The 19418-nt window shown below is 38.8% G+C and overlaps 1 long non-coding RNA gene across 1 annotated transcript in view; it reads right to left on the reverse strand.

Moving 5' to 3' along the window:
• Window positions 1-19418, reverse strand: part of LOC114017354 (uncharacterized) — a 63557-nt gene that overhangs the window by 33987 nt on the left and 10152 nt on the right. The window contains exons 2-6 of the long non-coding RNA XR_003562361.2: window positions 13940-14092; window positions 10273-10423; window positions 6871-6924; window positions 3988-4060; window positions 3355-3461 (exon numbers count right to left, since the gene is read on the reverse strand). This is a non-coding gene — a long non-coding RNA (uncharacterized LOC114017354). The remainder of the gene's footprint in view (window positions 1-3354; window positions 3462-3987; window positions 4061-6870; window positions 6925-10272; window positions 10424-13939; window positions 14093-19418) is intronic.

Genomic DNA, 19418 nt, shown 5'->3' on the forward strand with positions numbered 1-19418 from the left:
GACTATGCCTGCATAATGAAAACATAAGGCTTTTCTACACTTTGTTTGAAAAAAAAAAAGCTGTATGAGACCACCCATGGTGCAGCTGTTTAGTAACAGTAAGGCCTACGCTGGACTGGTATGCATGGAAATGCACAGCCATCTGTATGGCAACACAGACATGGCCCTAGAGGTGAAAATTTGCAGGTAATTGCTGAAAAATTAAACAAAAGAATGCATTTAATCTGAAATAATTATAGTGGTTCCTTTGGCTGAATGTAATCTATATGCAATTTTAGTTGCTAGGAGTGTGAAAGTCTTTAAAGGTATAAAGGCCAGAAGAGGAAGAGATGGATGATGGTGAAAAGAAAGAAGACTAGAATATTTTTAGGATCATATCCGAGGGAAGACGTGGTTCCCCTAACTTTTTGGCACCTGAATCCAGACTTGAACACACCAGTTGCTGTGAACAGGGCTGGGCAGACCAAAAGAAGTTGTTCCAAAATGGCTAATAAAACCCTGAATTCACGAGAACAGAATGCTTTGGGGGAAGACTGACTCTATACATGTCTGTTTCTTTGACTCTTTCACTAAGAGTTTATATGTATTTGCTAATGACTGCTGTCAGAGAGGATACAAGGCAAGATGTAGCTATTAAGCTGATCCAGTATGTCCCAGACCCCGTATGGTGAGCAGGAATCCACCTACATCAGGTCAAATACAACGCTCCCCATAGCATGGAGTCCCAAATCCCACTATGTGCTGGTCAGTAGGATCCATCAGGGCTGCACAGGAGACACAATCTGCCTTCTTAATGCAGGGCTCAATGCTTCCCCAGTGGTACAAAGTCGCCAGAGTAACATAAACGAGCTCTTCGTTTCAGCAGACTTGCTTGTCCACCACCTTCCTCTGGTCAAGTGCACAAACCACACCAGAAGCCTATTGAATGTTAATTCTTTTCTGCACACTTGCAACAGGACAGACCGTTCTTTCAGCTTAGGTTGTACCTTGCAGTTAGCACTTTCTGTGGTGTATTTAGGCTCCCTTGAGGAAGGCTCTGAAATGAAGTTTTCCACTTCCTACATGAATGGTCTTAGCTGCTACATGTTCGTAATGGAAGTACTAGCTGTGCTCCTGTTTCACTGGAGGACCTATGCCAAATTTCTGGAGGATTGCTTGAGGCTGCTACAGCAACCTGGTCTAGTGGAAGGTGTCCCTGCCCATGACGGGCAGGTTGGAACTAGATGGTCTTTAAGGTCCCTTCCAACCCAAACCATTCCATGATTCTATGACAGGGCAGAAAGTGAAAGAGGTATGTTGCAGCACTGTCAAAACTAGCCGGCTGCAACAAGGCTTTTACCATCCCACACCAGGTTAACCTCAATAAGTACTTGTCATGCCTTGCTCCGGCACAGCCACCAATCCCCCACATCTTTAGAACGCATTGTAATGTTAAAGTTGAATTATTATTGTATGGCAAATAATAAGATTGAGCACCTTATTTCAGGGCATTATAGACTCTGCAGTCAGTAAGTATACATTTTGAGGCATGTGATATGTCACCTCTCAACAAAGGCCTGTGTTGCAGCAGAGGTACACCACCAGGAAGGAAAAGACTCCCAGAACAACACCGGAGAGAATGAAAGTAGGTGCTTGGGTGATTATATCATTTGGCTGGCAGGAGGAAAACCCCATAGTGACCAGCGCTTTTCCTCCTGCTCCCCATTCACTTAGTGTAAGGACCAGGGAGATGCTTCCACTCATAAGCATCCTCTGTCACTGCTCTGTCAAACGCAGACTGAATTCAGGCCTTCCAACTAAAAAAGGGTATGAGGAGACCATGTAATGCCTTGTGCTGATCAGAATGAAATGGAGGTATTCAAAGACAGTCATATCAAAATCAAACACAAGATTCAAGGGGTCTAGGTCATTAGGAGCAAGACAGTTTTCTTGTCTTACTTTTTTTCTGAGAAAACTTATGGAGAAACCTAATAGGCCTAGCCCTCCCACACATAAAAACATTACCAGAGTGCTTCCCTGTCACCCCTTTGCCTCCCAACATACAGGCTTTACAGTTTACTAACTCCCTTTTGTGGCAAAACTGAGGGGAAATAAGCCACCTTTGAAAAGCACTACAGAGGAGGATAAAAAACAAAGAAAAACCAGTCCTGTGCTTTCAGACTGATGTGGGAGTTAGATCTGAACATTAAGACTTTCACAGGGATCCCTAAAGAATTAGTATATATTATTTTAGGACTAAACTCAATCCATATTGGATTAATAGGATTGCTTTTGAATTGTTCAGTAACACTTGTGGATTGGATGACTTCCTTATTAAACACAGGGCACAACAGTTTTCCTCTCCCTGGGAGGTAAATGTTACTGAGCTACATAGATAGCAGAGTAAGTGCCAGAGAGGTTAAGGATTCCTTCCCAGATTAAAAACCTAACAGTTTGGGTTGGAAGAAGGCAATAAATAAATTACTCTACCAGCTCCTGTTCTCTGTCTACTAATTTTATTTTCCCCTTTGTAATACGATATTCTTGCACCCCGTCTGTGTGAGTGGTGTTTAGAAAGGGCTTTTTGAGGACTATGTTTTGTGAGTAGGATAGAGGCTTCCCAGTTCTCTCAGTGTGGGAGAATTCATATTTGAAAGACTAATAGGAAGAAAAGGGCTCTCTATTCTCTGGCATCTCTCTTGGCTTTGTCCCACAGAAAATTATTAAGACAATGCAAAGCTACATGCATGAGCAAATATTCAGACTTGTTTTGTAGCTAGAAACATTTGAAATGCGAGTGTCTGAATTAGTTCATACCTCTGCTTGGCTCTCTTGTTCCCTTCTGTTCCCTCGAACTCTCCCTCTACCCCTGCCTCCAGAGCCCCGGCAGCTCTCACCAGGCCGGTACTTAACAGCACCTGTGAAGCGCAGAGGCAGTTGCAGAAGCAGGAGAAGTGACCTTAGGTAGGCTTTTGCACGACCTGGTTGGAATCTTGGAAACATACCTCAAAATAATATTTGTTTTCTTTAGTTTCCGGTATTCTTCACTATATAGACTTGAATTCCATATACGTTTTGTTTGCGGCTGATGGAATGGGAAGAAAGGGTGGGGGGTAGATTTCTGTGAAAACATCACAAACTGTGCTCAAACTGGTGTATAACAGAGAAGATAAGTTTTTGGTGCATTGATTCAAAAAAAAATCTCCCTTTCTCTAGATATTTTCACTACTAAATAAGACTGATACCTAGGGTTAAATAGAAAACTTGTTTATAAAACATGTTTTTAATATGTCAGGTCTTTTAAATCAATACATTTCCACATCGTGACTGGATTTCATGCAACTTCCACTTAAATACAATGTGGAATCTACTAACCTTTAAGTTGAAGACATCCATATTCCCTCTTCCACGGCAACAGATGCTCCTGACTTCCAGAAACCTTCTCAAGAAGCCTTTCCAACCCAAGGGAAGCTAACAGATTTCTAAAAAAAATCCCAAACCAAATAATAATAATAAAAAAAAAACAAAACCAGCATTTTTTTCCCAAAAAACTTTCAGAGATTGTTAATGGGATTTCCATAGAAGATAATCCAATGGGTCATGAGGCGCAGGAGAAAGTGAAATACTAGCACTCAGTGAGGCAGAAATAGAAGTACAAATGCAAAATAGGGCAAAGTTAAGGTAAAAAACATAGCTGCTTTTCAGTGTCCTCTTCATATCAAAAAAAGATTTATAAAAAATGGTGAGGTAATTAATAACAAAGACATTAGAAATTAATAGTGATTAGACAGTCCCAAGCACCCCCCTCCTATTTTACATTTCTATAACTCTGTGTCACCTCCTCCCCCTAGAAACACTCTACATTGCTTATTCCTCTATGCATGACTTTAGGCTCGTGTATCTGAAACGGGTTTTGAAAACTTCTTTCACTGAGACGCAAACCAGCAGCACTTTCCTTGCATGTGGGACAGGGTAAGAACACCCACACAAACAGGTGGGATGGCTCACCTGCAGCTTGTTACGCTCTCCTAAACTGGCCGTGTTTGATACAGGCCACAGCCCACATGAGTCAAACGAGAATCTGGAACCCAAACAGAAAGAACAAATCAAAAAAAGGTGTGTTACCAAGGTAAGAGCAACAACCTGAGCCCAGTAACAATTCAAATGTAGAAGATCATTAAAGGAGAGGTTAGGCAAATATTTAAAGTATTGGATAACTGTATTTTGGGAGGCTGTAAAAACAAAAGTGCATACGTTAAAGGCAAGAACACAGATGCCTAAGGACTTCAGGACCACTCAATTATGAAGAAAGTATGGAGGAGTAGATGGAGGTGAGGGAATAACAGAAAAGAAAAGAAAGAAAACCAAATTAGACTTCACAACAGCTAAAGGCACCAGCATTCTTCGCAGGGAATGTAATATTTTTTCTAGCTGCAAATTTATGCAACAGGTCAAATATATGTTGGCCTCATTTTCTTTGATGGCAGATTGTATAGATCAGATACCAGAGCCTAAGTATGTTCAGCTTATGCAAAGACTGCAGTTTGAAAAGCAGCTAGCGGTGGTCCAAGAGAAAGGAACTGGAAGTGGAGCAACTCCCTAATGATGAATTTCAGGGTTTGGATGCTATCAAAGCAGAAACTGTATTATATTTTATATAGCTAATAAAGGTCAAACATCTGAAAATATGGACTAGGATGCATATGAAACTGTGACATGAAGTAAATTAGTAGACATTCCCAGAGGAAAAGAAAAATGGAAGCCAAAGAAGTAAATTAACACTGGAGATTGAAGAAGTGAGAGCTCTGCATAAAAATGGTTTATGACTATATTTGAAAACGTCTCACTTCCTTCTGTTATTAAAGAAAAATTTAAAGAGTCCACAAGAGGCTGAAGTTAAAATATTGCAGTGTAAAAATAAGGCCAGTGAGCTCCTTACCTACAGATAAAATGCAGGTAAAAAAGTCAATTTTCAGACAGTAAAAATGCAAAAGTGTGATGAGACTAAAGACCAGAGATGCTGTCAAATAACCCATCAGTTTCCATCTCTGTTTTATGCTCTCAGACATATGGATACTATAGAGAAAACTGCAGAATTATAGATTTATGCATTTAGCATGCCATGGCTAAATCGGGATCAGGGAGATCCTGACTTAGAATAAATAATGGAAAGATGGAGGCTGTAAAAGAATGACATTAATGCTGATGTGCAAAGCCCAGAATGAAATCGTGAGTTTATACTATAGAGTGGCAGCAGATTTTTTTGAGAGAATAGGAAGACTCTCTTAATAACAGTGAAAAGGTGTATTGAAACGTGGTAAGATAGGCTGTTTTAATTTTGTTACGCATATTGTGGTTTTTTTAGATTACAACTAAAAGAATTAAACCACTGCTCAGATAATAAACCTTGAACAGAGTAATACTGTGCTAACATCCATAGGTCATATAGATAGCTATATTCAAGTGCACCTATCAATTAGTAAATTGACCTTTCTCAGTTCATCTATGACATTTCTTCCTATTTTACAAAACAGGATATATTTTAAAAGAAACATCAATGCTGACAAGATTTTGAGAAATGAGTATCAGAAAATTCTGATAGGAATATCTCATGATGGTGGCGTTCTGAAGGAAAACAAATTCATTAACAAAAATGGAATACATTTAAAAAACATTTGAAAACAATAAATACACTTACAGATATTTAATGTTTGTTATAATTCTAGGCAGCTATGTCTGTTGTTAAGGCAAAATGGATTTAGAAGGTTTTTTTTCAAAACTTTATGGTCTGCATGTATAAACAATTCAACAGATTTAAAACTAGTAACATGAGAGGTGTTGCAACTGTTCCACATGCTTGCAGTTTATTGATTATTTTATTTTGGCACAGTATATTAGGCATATAAAATTAAAGAATTTTTGAATACTTACGACAACATTAACAGCCAAGACAAGACAACCTTATGGAATCTTGGACTTTGATTTTATAAATTCAGAAACTGTGTTCAGATTTACAGCTCTTATTCCTCTTGATTTCAGAACATTCCTTACTACCAATTAAACACTAATTAATGTTTAACAACACAGCATTATTTATCTACTTATATAGAACAGTACCTAACGGTACTCAAACCACACTGAAAACCAATCAAGTTCTAATCTTTCATAGTAATTAAAGATTATTCCTGCTGTTACCATGACATGAGGTTTTAGTTAAGCTTTGGAATTAAAGTTGCCAAATAAATTTCAAGTTCTGAAAAAATTTTTAATATTTTAAATCTAGTAGGGAAAACAGCTAGTTCTATGCCCCTATAAATACATTTACTTTTAAAAAGAGAGGTGTTATTTGGCATTGGTCTGCAAGCATTAATATCTTTTCTTGGGACACCAAAGAACCACGACACAAATTTCAGTCACAAACAGCCTGAGATAAAGGATGGAACGTTCTTTACTTATTCCATATCCTTTCCACTGCCCACGGAGCTAGTGTTCTGCTTTTGGCTAACATTTAATTCTAATAAAGAAAAAGAACTTGGGAAACACACAGATGGCCACATACTATAAGTGATGTGGTTGTCTTACATGGGTGGTATGTAAAACAGTGCGTCCTCACTCCCTCATATCAAGCCTGAAATCAGAAGGTGCTTGGTGCTTGATGAGGCCTTTACATTTTCTATCTTTAGTGTATGTCAGGGTTGACCTCCAAAAATTAGTCTTGTCAAGTAGGAAAATTTTTTCTAACATAATTGCTCAACATCTAAAATGCCTTTCGTTAACGATGGCTCTATTCTCCCCAGAGGAAAGCTCCACACAGGAAGAGTACAAGAAAAGCAGAAAATACAGCAAGAAAAAGACACGTTCAAGTATGACTGAAGTGGTTTAAAATATTACCCAGGTCCACTCCTGGCAATACTTCTGAAGGAGGCGGCTCCGGAAAGTGGTCACCTGAAGACAGGGAGAAAACGGATGCAAGAAAGGAAGGACTTGATCATCCATCAGATGGAATCCAGACATGACAATTAGAGTTAATGAACCACGACCCATGAAGCAGCTTCAGAACCTTTTTACAGCCCCACTTCATGGCCTTAATAAAAGCACCAGGGCTTATTTCACAGAGCACATCTGCTCTAAATTCCAAAAGGAGAAACTCTAAATTCAGAAGTCACGTTTGGTTTCTGTTGCGACGGAAGGAAGACACAGTCACTCAATATGAGTGATCAGCAGACTTCGTTTATTGTCTCTTACAGTCACCTTTTATGCCTTCTTATAATTAGCTCATACATATTACAAAAGTTAAGCTCATTATTGGTTAGTTGCCTAAATACCAAGCCCGCCCCTTGTTTCTCTTCTGTAGTTATCTGTTCCCACCTGCAAGATTCTTTTCCCACCAAAATCTTCCTGTTACTGTGTAACAAGGACAGCCAAAGACAGTGTATTTTGCTTTACTTCAGATAAGCTGAGAGCGATGTGCATTTTTGTCCAGCCAGCTGGACTATGTCTATGTGACCCTTTTCAGCTAGCCAGTTATCCACAGGTTTCTTCCCCACTTTTCAGTGATATATAAAGTATATTTAACAGTAGTGTATTTACTTTTCTGTCTCTTCAGTCAACAGAACATCAGCATTGGAAGATAATGTTTTAACAATGAGACTATATTCTTTTAGTAGTAATTTAATTTACATCAACGTTAATAAGCTGCTGAAGCTGACTGAAAAGTACCAGGCAAATATTTTTTTTAATTTCTCCAGTATAATGGCATCTATATTCAAGCACTGCTTTTGACTTCAGATATTTAGAAAGTTTATAGCATGCTTTACAAAACTTAGGTCGACTTTCCACTTTTGAAATGTGCCTCACTGAGCCGTGACACTGAAGTCCTCCATTTCTTCACAGAGCAGGTACAGCTAACGAAGCAGTGCCTGTCCCCCAAAGCCCACAATACCTGCTGAACTTCTTCGCCTGAGGCTGGAATCGATGCTTTGTGCCTCGTGGACACAAAGCATTTCTGCAGTTTTCCAGGTTTTGGATCCTACCCCTTTCCTTCGGTCTCAAGTACCAGTACTACACCTTTCTTTTGTCTTCAGGTAGAACGAAGCACGGGGAAGGACAAAGTGGCTCAGACTAATTGTCAGAAGACTCCTGTTGCGTATTAGGAGATGACTGCGAGAGCTCTGGGCTGGGCTACAAAGGTATAACATACAGGGAAGAAGTCCTTTTGTTCTTCACCGCAGTGGCAAGAGTGAAAATACCAGGAAATAGACATTGTTGTACCACAAAGCTTCAGATGGTACTTGTCAAGCAGCCTAATTACGATGCATTATTTTGGGATTGTCAGTGTTTTTCAGGAAAGTAAAGAGAATGTCTTATTAAAACGTTCTGCCAAGGACGCAAGCCCATCAGTTTGCAGTGCTCTCCCTACCTATGGCAGGGACCTTGCTGCATGCTAACTCCCCTGCCTTCTCCAGTGACAATGCCACTCTGGTTTCTCTTCACTCATAACAACATTTCCTGATGTTTCCTGACTCCACTACTTGTCCTCCCACAGCACGGATCATGCATGAGAGACAAAAAGGCAGATCCCTGGCAATCCCAATCTATTTAATCTTTAAGAAATTTAATACACTCTCACTTTCTTAGACCGTATGTTTAGATGAAACTGTTACCTCTCCAAGTTTATATTAACCATTACTTTAAAAAATAATCAAGGTGCTTATTAATCCATGACCAAATCAATGCTAGAGCCATTTGTTGAAAGATAATATCATATTTTATCAAGACATTTTACGTCAGATCAAGGTCTGATATGTATACAGTACTAGCACAAAAATGGTCTTCCCAAAACAGACCAATTCACTGTGAAAACTGATACCTAAATTACAATTGGTTTTTGGTAATGGGGGCCAATTCCAGAAACATCTGTCCAGTTTAGGCTTTGTCAAAGCCTCCTCCAGTAAAATACATTATTCCGCTCTCTTTATAAATAAGCAGAATATATCAACACCTTCAGGTGACATTCTGCTTTGCTTGCAGGAGCTCAGCGGGAGCTGGTGCCTCCGGCAGGAGACATTCCCACAGTCTGGTTCAGAAACCCGCAGAGGCAAGTCAGTGCAGAGCAGGGCAAGAGCTCGGAGGCAGTCCCATGGCCAGCCGCACCCCAGCTCCCTCTTCTCACCCAGTTAAAAAGTGACTGGTCACATCCTGCTGCTGGGGAAGACAAAGGTGTCTCAGCAGTCGGTACGTCTTTAACTCTGTTAAGAAGAAATCCATCATCCAGAAGGACAAGTCCAGCTCGGTCTTGCACACAGAAGCTCTGTGGTACGTGCAGGACCTTAGCGGGAGTAATTGCCTCTCAAGGGAAGGGGCTCGTAGGACTTTGTAATGTAAAATCTTTCCATATCTTAATTAAGAGATTAAATAATGAAACACTTCATTTTATTCTAGTAAGTTTTTTTAATGTAAAAAAGTCTTACACTGTTTTAAATGGCTTTGTAATAAAAATCCCTGTAACCTGCCTCTGCCAGTGCACATGCTATTGTTAGGACAAGTTCAGGTTTATCCTTTTGTTTTGTTTTGGTTCTTGTATTAACTTTCCAAGAGCTCACTGAATGTTACTGGTATTGAAAACTTGATCAAACTAGTAAAAAAAAAAAAAAAAAAAAGAAGCTTAAAAATGAGCAATATTTTAAAATCAGCAAAATATAGAGTGGTTGCTGAAAATACTTTCTGCCTTGCTTACACATCAAATTATTTTTTACAATATGTGTTCAGAGAACACATATAATGTAGTGAATAAACAAGCCACAGACCAGGTGAATGATGTTTTAAAGGTCCACTATTTTATTAATTTATTTCAACCCATTAGTACTTCAGGAAAGAAAGAACATATAATGGGTGAATAATTGTTTTCATCTTCAGGTGTCATATAAACATATTTAGCAGAAGATCTCTATGGAAACAGTTTCCTAAGAGAAAACACTACTAGGCATTTGTGGTTTCATGAGCTGTTTACAAGTTGTTGTGAGACGAATACAGCTAACAAGGAGTCATATTCTAGCACTTTTTATTTAAAAGCAACCGTAAATTGAATTTCTTTCTAAATTGAGTTTCACTGGGTTTTAATTATTTTTTTAATTATTGTTTTGAAGACATTTAACCTACAAAGCAGTTATTTTTGCTAAAAAGAAACCACTGTTCCTCATCCAATGTTCTCATCCAAAACAGCCCATATTTATAGGGAGGTACACCCAGGAAAAAAAATATTCAGTGTTGACACAAAGATAAGAGAGCACTTACCAACTCAGGGTCCTTGCTTGGAAAATCCAGATCAAGCATACCCGTTCAATCCTTCTTGTGAGTTACAATCCAAGTTTTTGCATCCATTTAGTCTCATTTGCATCCTAATTAGTCTCAGCCTAATTAAGGCAGGTTGCTTTATTCCATGTATCTGGTTAAATATAAACAGAACTAAGGTGAACTTTCCAATCCTTTAACTAATGGAAGATATATGGAACCAAGCTTCCAGCACAGTGTGTTAAAATATGTCATGTGTACTAATTAAATTACAGAATTTAAAAAAAAAAATTAAAAAAAAATCTATGTGCACACCCTCAATTCGTGTTTTCTGTGGCCTATGTTCTACTTTGCAGGCTGAGGCATAGCTTTAAGAAGATTTATAATCCCAGTTTCACAGCAGAGATCTTACCAGGACTGGACACCAGGTAATGCTGGTGCAGGCAGCAAACCGCTGCCCTGCAGTGAATAGGGGTATATGTGTGGAAGTGCTGTGTTCTCTTCTCATGAAGTTGCAAACAGAGGCTGCCATCAGGTAGGGGTGAATTTCAACTTCATTTTGAAGGCTCTCAACACAAAACTAACATTAAATACTGCAAAGAAATTTCTCTCCACAGGAAGAGATCCTCTGAACAGATCACTGTACACTCTGGATCTTAGTTATGAATCTGACTGCAAACACGTTTAAGCTGAACTGTGAAGAAACTACTCTGAAATAAGAATATCCACACAGGAACCGTATTACTTTAAAAATGTTTCATGGGAAATCAACTTAACTTGCTTGTACAGGCAAAGACTGTGTCCTTCACAGGCATGTTGGCAGATACCACTGCAAGGAGGTAAAATCACTTCTTACATTGTTGCCCAGTCACAACAAAAACTAATCCTAATGATTTGTAGTTATAAAAAGCAGTGGAATTTTAAAGGTATCATACAAGCCTCACCTAAGTGCTGACCTAAGCATGAAGAGGCAGGAAGCAAGCATGCACACACAGCAACGAGAAAGACCTTTCACTAGGGATATACAGTTGTACTTCACCAAATTAAAATTCTGTGCTGTCTTCCATTATGATCCACAATTCAGAGCTATTGTTCTACTTATGCTTTGTTATTGAGTCTGAAACAGTGTGGCCAGCGGGGCAAGGGCAGTGACCGTCCCCCTGCGCTCGGCACTGGTGAGGCCGCACCTCGGGTACCGAGTTCAGGTTTGGGCCCCTCGCTGCAAGAGGGACAGGGAGGTGCTGGAGCGTGTCCAGGGACGGGCAGCGAGGCTGGTGGGGGGTCTGGAGCACAAGTCTTGTCAGGGGCGGCTGAGGGAACCGGGGTGTTCAGCCTGGAGAGGAGGAGGCTCGGGGGGGCCTCATTGCTGCCTGCAGCTGCCTGAGAGGGGGTTGTAGGCACGTGGGGGTCGGTCTCTCCTCCCAGGTAACAAGTGACAGGACAGGAAGAAAAGGCCTTTGTTGCATCAGGGGAGGTTTACATTGGATATTAGGAAAAATGTCTTCACTGAAAGGGTGATAAGCATTGGAACAGGCTGCCAAGGGAACTGGTGGCATTTAAAAAACGTGTAGATGTGGTGCTTTGCAACATGGTTTAGTGGTGGGCTTGGCAGTGCTAGGTTAACAGCTAGGCTTGATCTTAAAGATCTTTTCCAACCTGAACAGTTCCATGATTATGTTCTGCAAGAGGACAATGTGTCATCTTCCACCCTGAACAGCTGGAAACCTTGCAGGTAATTTCTGCACTTCTTGGGCATCCTCCTTCTCCTGCCATACTAACACCATTACTTCTATCACATATGGTAAAGTTTTCCAGCTGTAGAGAACCCAAGTAAAGATGCTGGCATTAGATGGGTCTTTCCTGTAACATAAATCTGGTTCTGTTGAAGGCAGAAAGATTTTTACAGTTGATTTCAGTTAGGGGACAACTTAAACTTAAGAGCCCGTTCCTGCTTGTTGTGTAAGTTAGGGGAAAGGAACTGTAATTTTTGGAGTGACTTGTTCAGCCCAATGGCCACATCCTCAGGGCTGAAGTTAATTCATTTTTCATTAAAAATTCTCATAAGAGTGACTCCATAGGGGAAGCAATCTTTCCCAGTACAGGCATCATACAGGTGAAATAATTATTTTTGTATTCTGAGACTTAATGGCTATTGCTCCTTAGTACCACTCACAAAATGTGCTATTTCTATACTGACTGATAGATGCAGTTCCTGCTGCTGTTCTCTTTATTAAGCTTCAGAAAGTTATTAACAGTAGGAAGCAGAAAAGAAAGAACACCATTAGATAAGAAAGTTCATGTTAAAAAGTGATGGAAAGTACTTCACCAAAAGTGTGGATCTAAGCCACAAACTTTAATGTGGTAATAAAAAATAGTAAGAAGGAAAACAAATGTGTGTGAACAATTATTTTACATGAAATCGCATAAAGAATTAATCATACCAGATTACCATTGCAGCAGCATAGAATTTGTATACAGTAGGCTAACAGTTGAAATCTGTAATTATTACGTATACGTACACCTGAATATATGTTTTACTATAACAGACAGTACTTAATAAATCTTCCCAAAATTCTTGCAGCTATAATTTCTGTTTTATTTTTTACGGAAATATTTTTATATTTTCAGCCAACATTTTCAGGTTTTGATTCTCAGTACCGAGCCATTTAGTAATATCTCTGACTCTCAATAGCAGTATGAAAATTTATACTAGCTGGTGATCCAGTCATCAACTTCCAGACAAACACAATACCTTTAATTTATTCTTCTTCAGAATATTATATCATACACACATATATATTTCAAATTATTTTGCTGAAGGAGAGAAGCTCCTATCCATCATAATCAAAGCAGCTATAACATGAAAAATGACTGCTTCACAGCACAAATATTATTTCTGCTTTCTAATACTCATGCAGATTTTTAGTTTCATGATTTATTTGCACCACAGTGAAATATCCAACTTAGTTCAAAGCTAATGATATGTAAAGTACTAACCTTGACAGCTGAACAAGATGTTTATATTAAAAAAATGAGGAATGAGTAAAGGAAGAAAGGGCAGAGGTGCTGACAGACACATCCATGATTCCTAGGAAAACATACTTGAAGGCGGCACATCACAGCACTTCTACGCAACCAGGGTCTTACAGCCCAAGCCACACCTGACCAGCTGTTCTGCACTAACTCTCTACACGGGCACTCTTGTACTAGAAGAGGAGTGACTTTTACATCTGAAGCTTAACTCACTTTCAAAGAAGACTAAAAACAATAGCCTGGCTCAAGGTAAGTTGCTACCTTTCGCATACTATTTTCTTGCACTAGAAAATTCTTAGTCACCTAACTCCATCCCTTTCCAAAACAGACTACTGGTGACCGTCTCCTCTTTCACTTGAAAGCGGTTCAGCAGCCTAGTCCCCTGTGGGTACTGATGTACCCATGTCGTATGATTTGATATTTGACCAAGTCTTACATTCATCTTAGTATTTTCTGAACAATTAGCAAACAAGGAAAACAAACAGGAAGATCCTGTTTGGAAAACCCTCACTTTGAAGGCATGACAAAAGCTACCTCACTGCAGCCATTGCAACCAAATGACTCGTTCTATGACTGGAGAGCAGAGCAGCACACAGTATTCATAGGGGAGCCCTTTGATCCCGAGAGTATCATTTACCTGTGTTACGGGTCATTTAATTATTTGTCTTCTCAGCCAATATCCTTTGATGTAACAAATTCAGGATGCTAGTGCTCTGGCATATGGAGAAGTAATTAATTCCAGCAATAACATCTTCAAAGATGACATTGCAATAGAACACAGAAGAAAAAGCTGCAAAAAAAGGAAGAGGTTAGACATAAATAGTATACCTGTAATTCAGTTCAGAACCAAACTCTGTATGTTAGTCTGAGTTATTTGGAAGAGTTAGCTATGCAGTATAGCCTTTTTCTTTGTTTTATATGACACATGTAAAGCTTGTTTTTATTAAAATATAATTGACAGGTGTAAATTCATGGGACTATATGTTTACAAATTCTAAAGAAAGTTCATATTAAAGTGCTAAAAGTAGCATTCACTTGTTTTTTTAAATGAAAGAATTTAGGACGTATTCTCATTCCTTTCCTATTAACCCTCAAAGTACAGTGACATTGAAGCTATGCAACACACATGTCATTATCTTGAACTTCATAAACTGTACAATTTTTTAAGGTTCATCAAGGCAGACCAATCATAAAATGGGTATTCTGTAAAAATAAAAAAGTATACACCCTTTCTGGGCTTTTCTTGTCCCTTTCTATAATGTATCTAGGCTCCTTCTTATTTTCTATGTTTCTCTCAGGTTCACTCTTGAGGTGCCCAAGACTCTGAGGAAATATTCCCACTTTTATCCTTAAATCCCAAGAACCAGACTGAAAAAATTCAGACTCAGAAGACTGTGGTTACACCTGCGTGAGCAAGTAGCACAGCCCCACTAGAGAAGGCTCGTAGAGCAAACCAGCCAGTGCCGAGAACACAACATCCACCACGTGTGTTTCAGGTGCATTTACTCAGACTAGTTGACACCAGCTTCTGTGGACTGAATGCACAGTAATAGTTGGACTTCATCTGTTGTACTATCTTCGATTCATAATTAGTTCAAAAATAATCCAGTTTGCCATTTCTGATACTGCTTCATCACATGACATGAAGTAAAGCACGGTAAATGGGAATGATTGGGGTATTCGCTTTAAAAGACCACTCCTGATATAAACCCCAAGCTCAGCAGGCAGCTGGACAGTCTATGATTTCATGAATGTACATAGTGTAGCTGCACAAAAACTTGAAGTTTAATAAGCTTACCTGCTTTGTTAGAATTCAGGCAAAGTACTCGGCCCTAAAATTTGACATTTTACTCTGTTTCACATACTCTGACTCTAAAGAATTGAGTTCAAATTAGGCCTGGAATAAGTCATGCTGAAAGATTAAAAGGTCTGTTTGCATATTCCTTTTGGGCTGTTACTGTGAATTTAGTCTTTAAGATTACTCTTTGATGTATCTTTTCTATTTGTTTTTTAATCTATCCGTTACCTTCTTCATAGGAGTGCTCTACAAAGAAGTAATATATCAGATCCAAAGGTATGATCTCTTCAGCTGGGTGAAACAGATGAACTTGATAAGAAAAGCATGCAAAACCTGACATTTTTTTCTGGGTGGCAGGGTCTGTTGGCAAGAAATTGTCTTTATTTCTACCCATGTTTGCTCATTTCTATAATGAGATGATGACTGTAGTAAAGGCCATAATACCACAAAAAAGCATAGAAAGTTTTGAACTGTACATCAAATAAATGTCCTTATCATATTCGTAATTTTATCTGTTTTATTACATGTACCATTTAACTCTTCATTAATGTGAAAACTGCATAAAATGTTAGCAATTTACACTTGGATGCAAGCCCAAAGTAATAACTGAAATTATAATTGATGAAAACACAGTTCAACTGTTGGCTGTATGCCTCCGCGTATTTTTTTCTCAAGCAAAAGATTATTTGGAGTGAAATACTATGTCTTCAGAACACTATAATGCTCCAGAAGAGCTGCACATCCACTGGTGAGAGGGGAGTAAAGAAATGCTTAGAGAGATGGAAGATGTTCACCTGCTCTGCTTTCCTCAGATACCCTGGGGAAGCAGGGAAGCAATGGGTACATAGCGCACAGCTCCCATGGGACTCTGCCAGCCCGTCACAGCAGCACCTGCCTGAGCCCCATCCACAGGCTGATGTAATGAGCAGCCACTCAGGATGGCATAGCCATCATGAAACCTCCTCATCAACCTGCCCTGCTCTCGACAGATGGAGGAGGTCACAGCCTTGGGAGGAGTTATTTGCAGATTTTCCCTCTCTGTTCTTAATTTCATTTTTTATTTTGAAGGGAATCCGAGTGGTGTTATTTACAGCCCTGTTAAGTAAGAGTAGCAGAACTGAAGTACAATAACAGTTATAAATTTTATGACGTTATTGCTCCAGGCCTAAAGAGATGAAAATACAGTGTTAATGAAACAGTATTGTGGTGTCTGCTTTCAAGTTATGGCAAGGAACGTGAAGGTAAGAAAAACATATTTACAAAGGTATTAAAGGTCTATGATATGGATAGGTGCTTTTGGGTACCCAGTAATTCTCTTCCTGCCACCTCCTACTCTTCCTCTTTCTCTTCTTCCTCATTCTCATCCCCTTCCACCTCTTATTCCTCCTCCTCCTCCTCTCCTTAACACCCAGTTAATCAACAAGAATGGCACTAAAAGTGCACATACCACATATAATAAGCACAATAGCAGAAAAAACCCAGAAAGCCTTGTATTGCAACTGCAACAATTGCAGGCTTCGTTTGGAAATGCTGCAGGCATATTCATCATCAACTGACAGATTCATTGAGCTTTTAGAAAACAGGCTAAAAATTAGCACAAAGACATAGTTATACAGGGGACAGGACAGTGATCTTAGGTCTCCACTTGTTTTGCAGTAGCTGGAAGGAGAAGAAAAGATGAGACCAGCTATTATGAAGTAGGGCAAACCAGTCATTTTTGTCATCTTTTGTGCCTTGTTATTGAAGACTAGGAACAAGTGGAAAAGGCAATTTTCAGATGCAGCATTCCTTGGTTGATATTAAGACGATTACTGAAGAAAGATCACATATGAATGCACATTTTAATGTCAATAGTCAACACAAAAAACCGTTGAAACACCTTCTCAACCAAGCTTGATTAATGGCTAAAATCTGAGCAAACAAATGTTCTGAATAGACAACCATTTCATTTGATGTGCAATCACTGCCCCTTACTGGGGAATGACCCTGCAAATTTATTGCCTTTATAAGGCTTCAGTAAACATTTTATATTATTAACCATTACTCCTAGTCATAAGTTTTACAACTGTATAAACCAAGAAAATAAAAATACTATTGTTTTAAAGAAACAAAATCGTGACTTTCTTCTGCAAAGAGGAAGCAATCAACAAGGATGTATTATTTAAGATTTTCATTATTTCCAGAGCTGATATGAAAGACCAGTGTTTTTAAGTATGTTATGTATTTAATGCAAAATGTTTATTTTACTTTACCAAAATATTTATGAAATTGTACATAATTTTCTCATCCTTTAATTACCGCTCCATCCCTGCAAATGTATTTTTTAGAACCCTGTAGTAAGAAGTATGGATTACCTTGCCATTCTTTTAATTATTGTATGCAAGTTTTATCATTTTGAGACCATTTTTCTGCTTAAACATGGTATTTGAAACAAAGCTTTCTCTACAGCAAATATATGTTTTTTCGATGCTACATGTTTTTACCATGCTAGAAAGCATCAAGCACTTCTTAAAATTACTCATTACCACTTGTTTCAGAATATCGCTGTTAGCATCGTAAAGTGCTGAACCAATTACACCTGCATATGCAGAAATCCCTTTTAAGACCTGAAGCCTTCAGTCAGATACATTTGTAGCCGTAGTTTTCACAGCTAACTATCTCAAACCCGGTCATAGCACCTAGGAGCATCTATGAATCACCAACTTTCTGCAAGAATTAATTTCATAGGCATTGCAGCACAAGCAAGCTATCAGGCTGTAACAAGGCTTTTACTGTCAGTCAGATTCTGCTGTCCAGCTGTTTCTCCTTCCTCCAAAGGTCAGACCACCCCACACCCCCTCCATCCAACCCCCTCTCCCACCACCCTCAGGGCTATTTAACCACTTAGCAGGAACGAGCTACAGCTGCACATTGTCCATATCAACCAACCCACACCTCTGAGGCAAGGCCACAGCTGCACGTTATCAATGCTGATAGGATGCCTACACATCAGGAAAATGTTTTCCTATTTTTACATCATCTTTTTCTGTTTTCTGCCCCTGCCTCCGAAGAGCGTTCAGACTTTTTACATCCTTGAGTTTACATTAATTGTATAGCTTAAATGATAGTAACACTGCCTCTCTCGTTTAGAATCCAAACTGAAAGTGAAAGAGTGCAGATAATTTTTTTTTTGGTTGGTTGTTTTTTTTACACAAAAATACAACAACCAAACGTGAGCTGTAGAGTGGTTATAACTACTGTATTATTAAAATATTTCAAATTGTTACAAATTATATCTGTTTCATTTATGGGTTAGAAGAAAATGTCTTGACATTTAAGTAACTGGCTTTCATCCAGAATTTATTTGATTTTAAATCATCTTTGAGTTTAAACACTTTTTGGTTATAGATTTAAAAGCAAAAAGTCAAGGACTGACCTAACTTCAAAACAAAAACTTCAGAAGTTGGCTCTTCCTGAACATTCTTTAAACTCCCCTCCTACCTGACAGTTACAACACTGCTCACCTTTGAATGATAACACATGAGCTTAAAGAATGAACACCAAATGAAGTAAAAATATCTGCACAGCCACATGCCAAAACTGGCACAAACGTGGAGGTTTGATTTACTTCTTTCAGGACCCTGTAGCTGTCAGTGGAGGTGGCATAAGCTGCTGTCCCTGTAGCTGCTGTGGCCTTGGCATGTTCAAACTGAGTTTGGAAAATGGTAAGAAAAAAAGGGCATGGCTAGGAAAACAGAGTCTCGAAGGAGGATGAGAGTTGGAGACAAAATGAGGTAGAGAGGAATTACAGAACTAAAAGGCAAATATAAAAAGAATTATGGACAGAGGGATTAGGGAAGGAAAAAATACAGGATTAAGAGAAAGCAGAAAAGCAAGCAAGAAAGAGGGTTTGGACACAATGTTTTTTTACTCAACTGTTTATCCTTTTTATCAGTAGTTACTCATGATCTTGTAGTAAAGAAGGAGTCATTATATTGAAGCTCTTTTAATCATTTAGTACATGAACTACCTCTCTTCATTGCATCACTTAAATGACTCTCAGGTGTTTAAGACTTCCTTTTCTTTCCAACTTGGCTCTTTGCCTCTCTAGGTTCTTAGACTTTTTTTTTTTTTTAAGTCTTCAATGAATGCTTTTGTACTACCATTCTTGGCTAAATAGTTTCTCATAAACACATGCAACAGGAAAATTTTATGCTTCTTTGGTTTGCTTTTCATAAGTTTTAACCAGGCATAACACTTCCTTGACAGTGGTGCCACTATTATTGCCACCATCAGCACTGAAGAAAGCACAACTGGCAAGCAAAATAGCCTTCTTTTT

This window comes from Falco cherrug, chromosome 1, assembly GCF_023634085.1.
Source record: "Falco cherrug isolate bFalChe1 chromosome 1, bFalChe1.pri, whole genome shotgun sequence".
NCBI lineage: Eukaryota > Metazoa > Chordata > Aves > Falconiformes > Falconidae > Falco > Falco cherrug.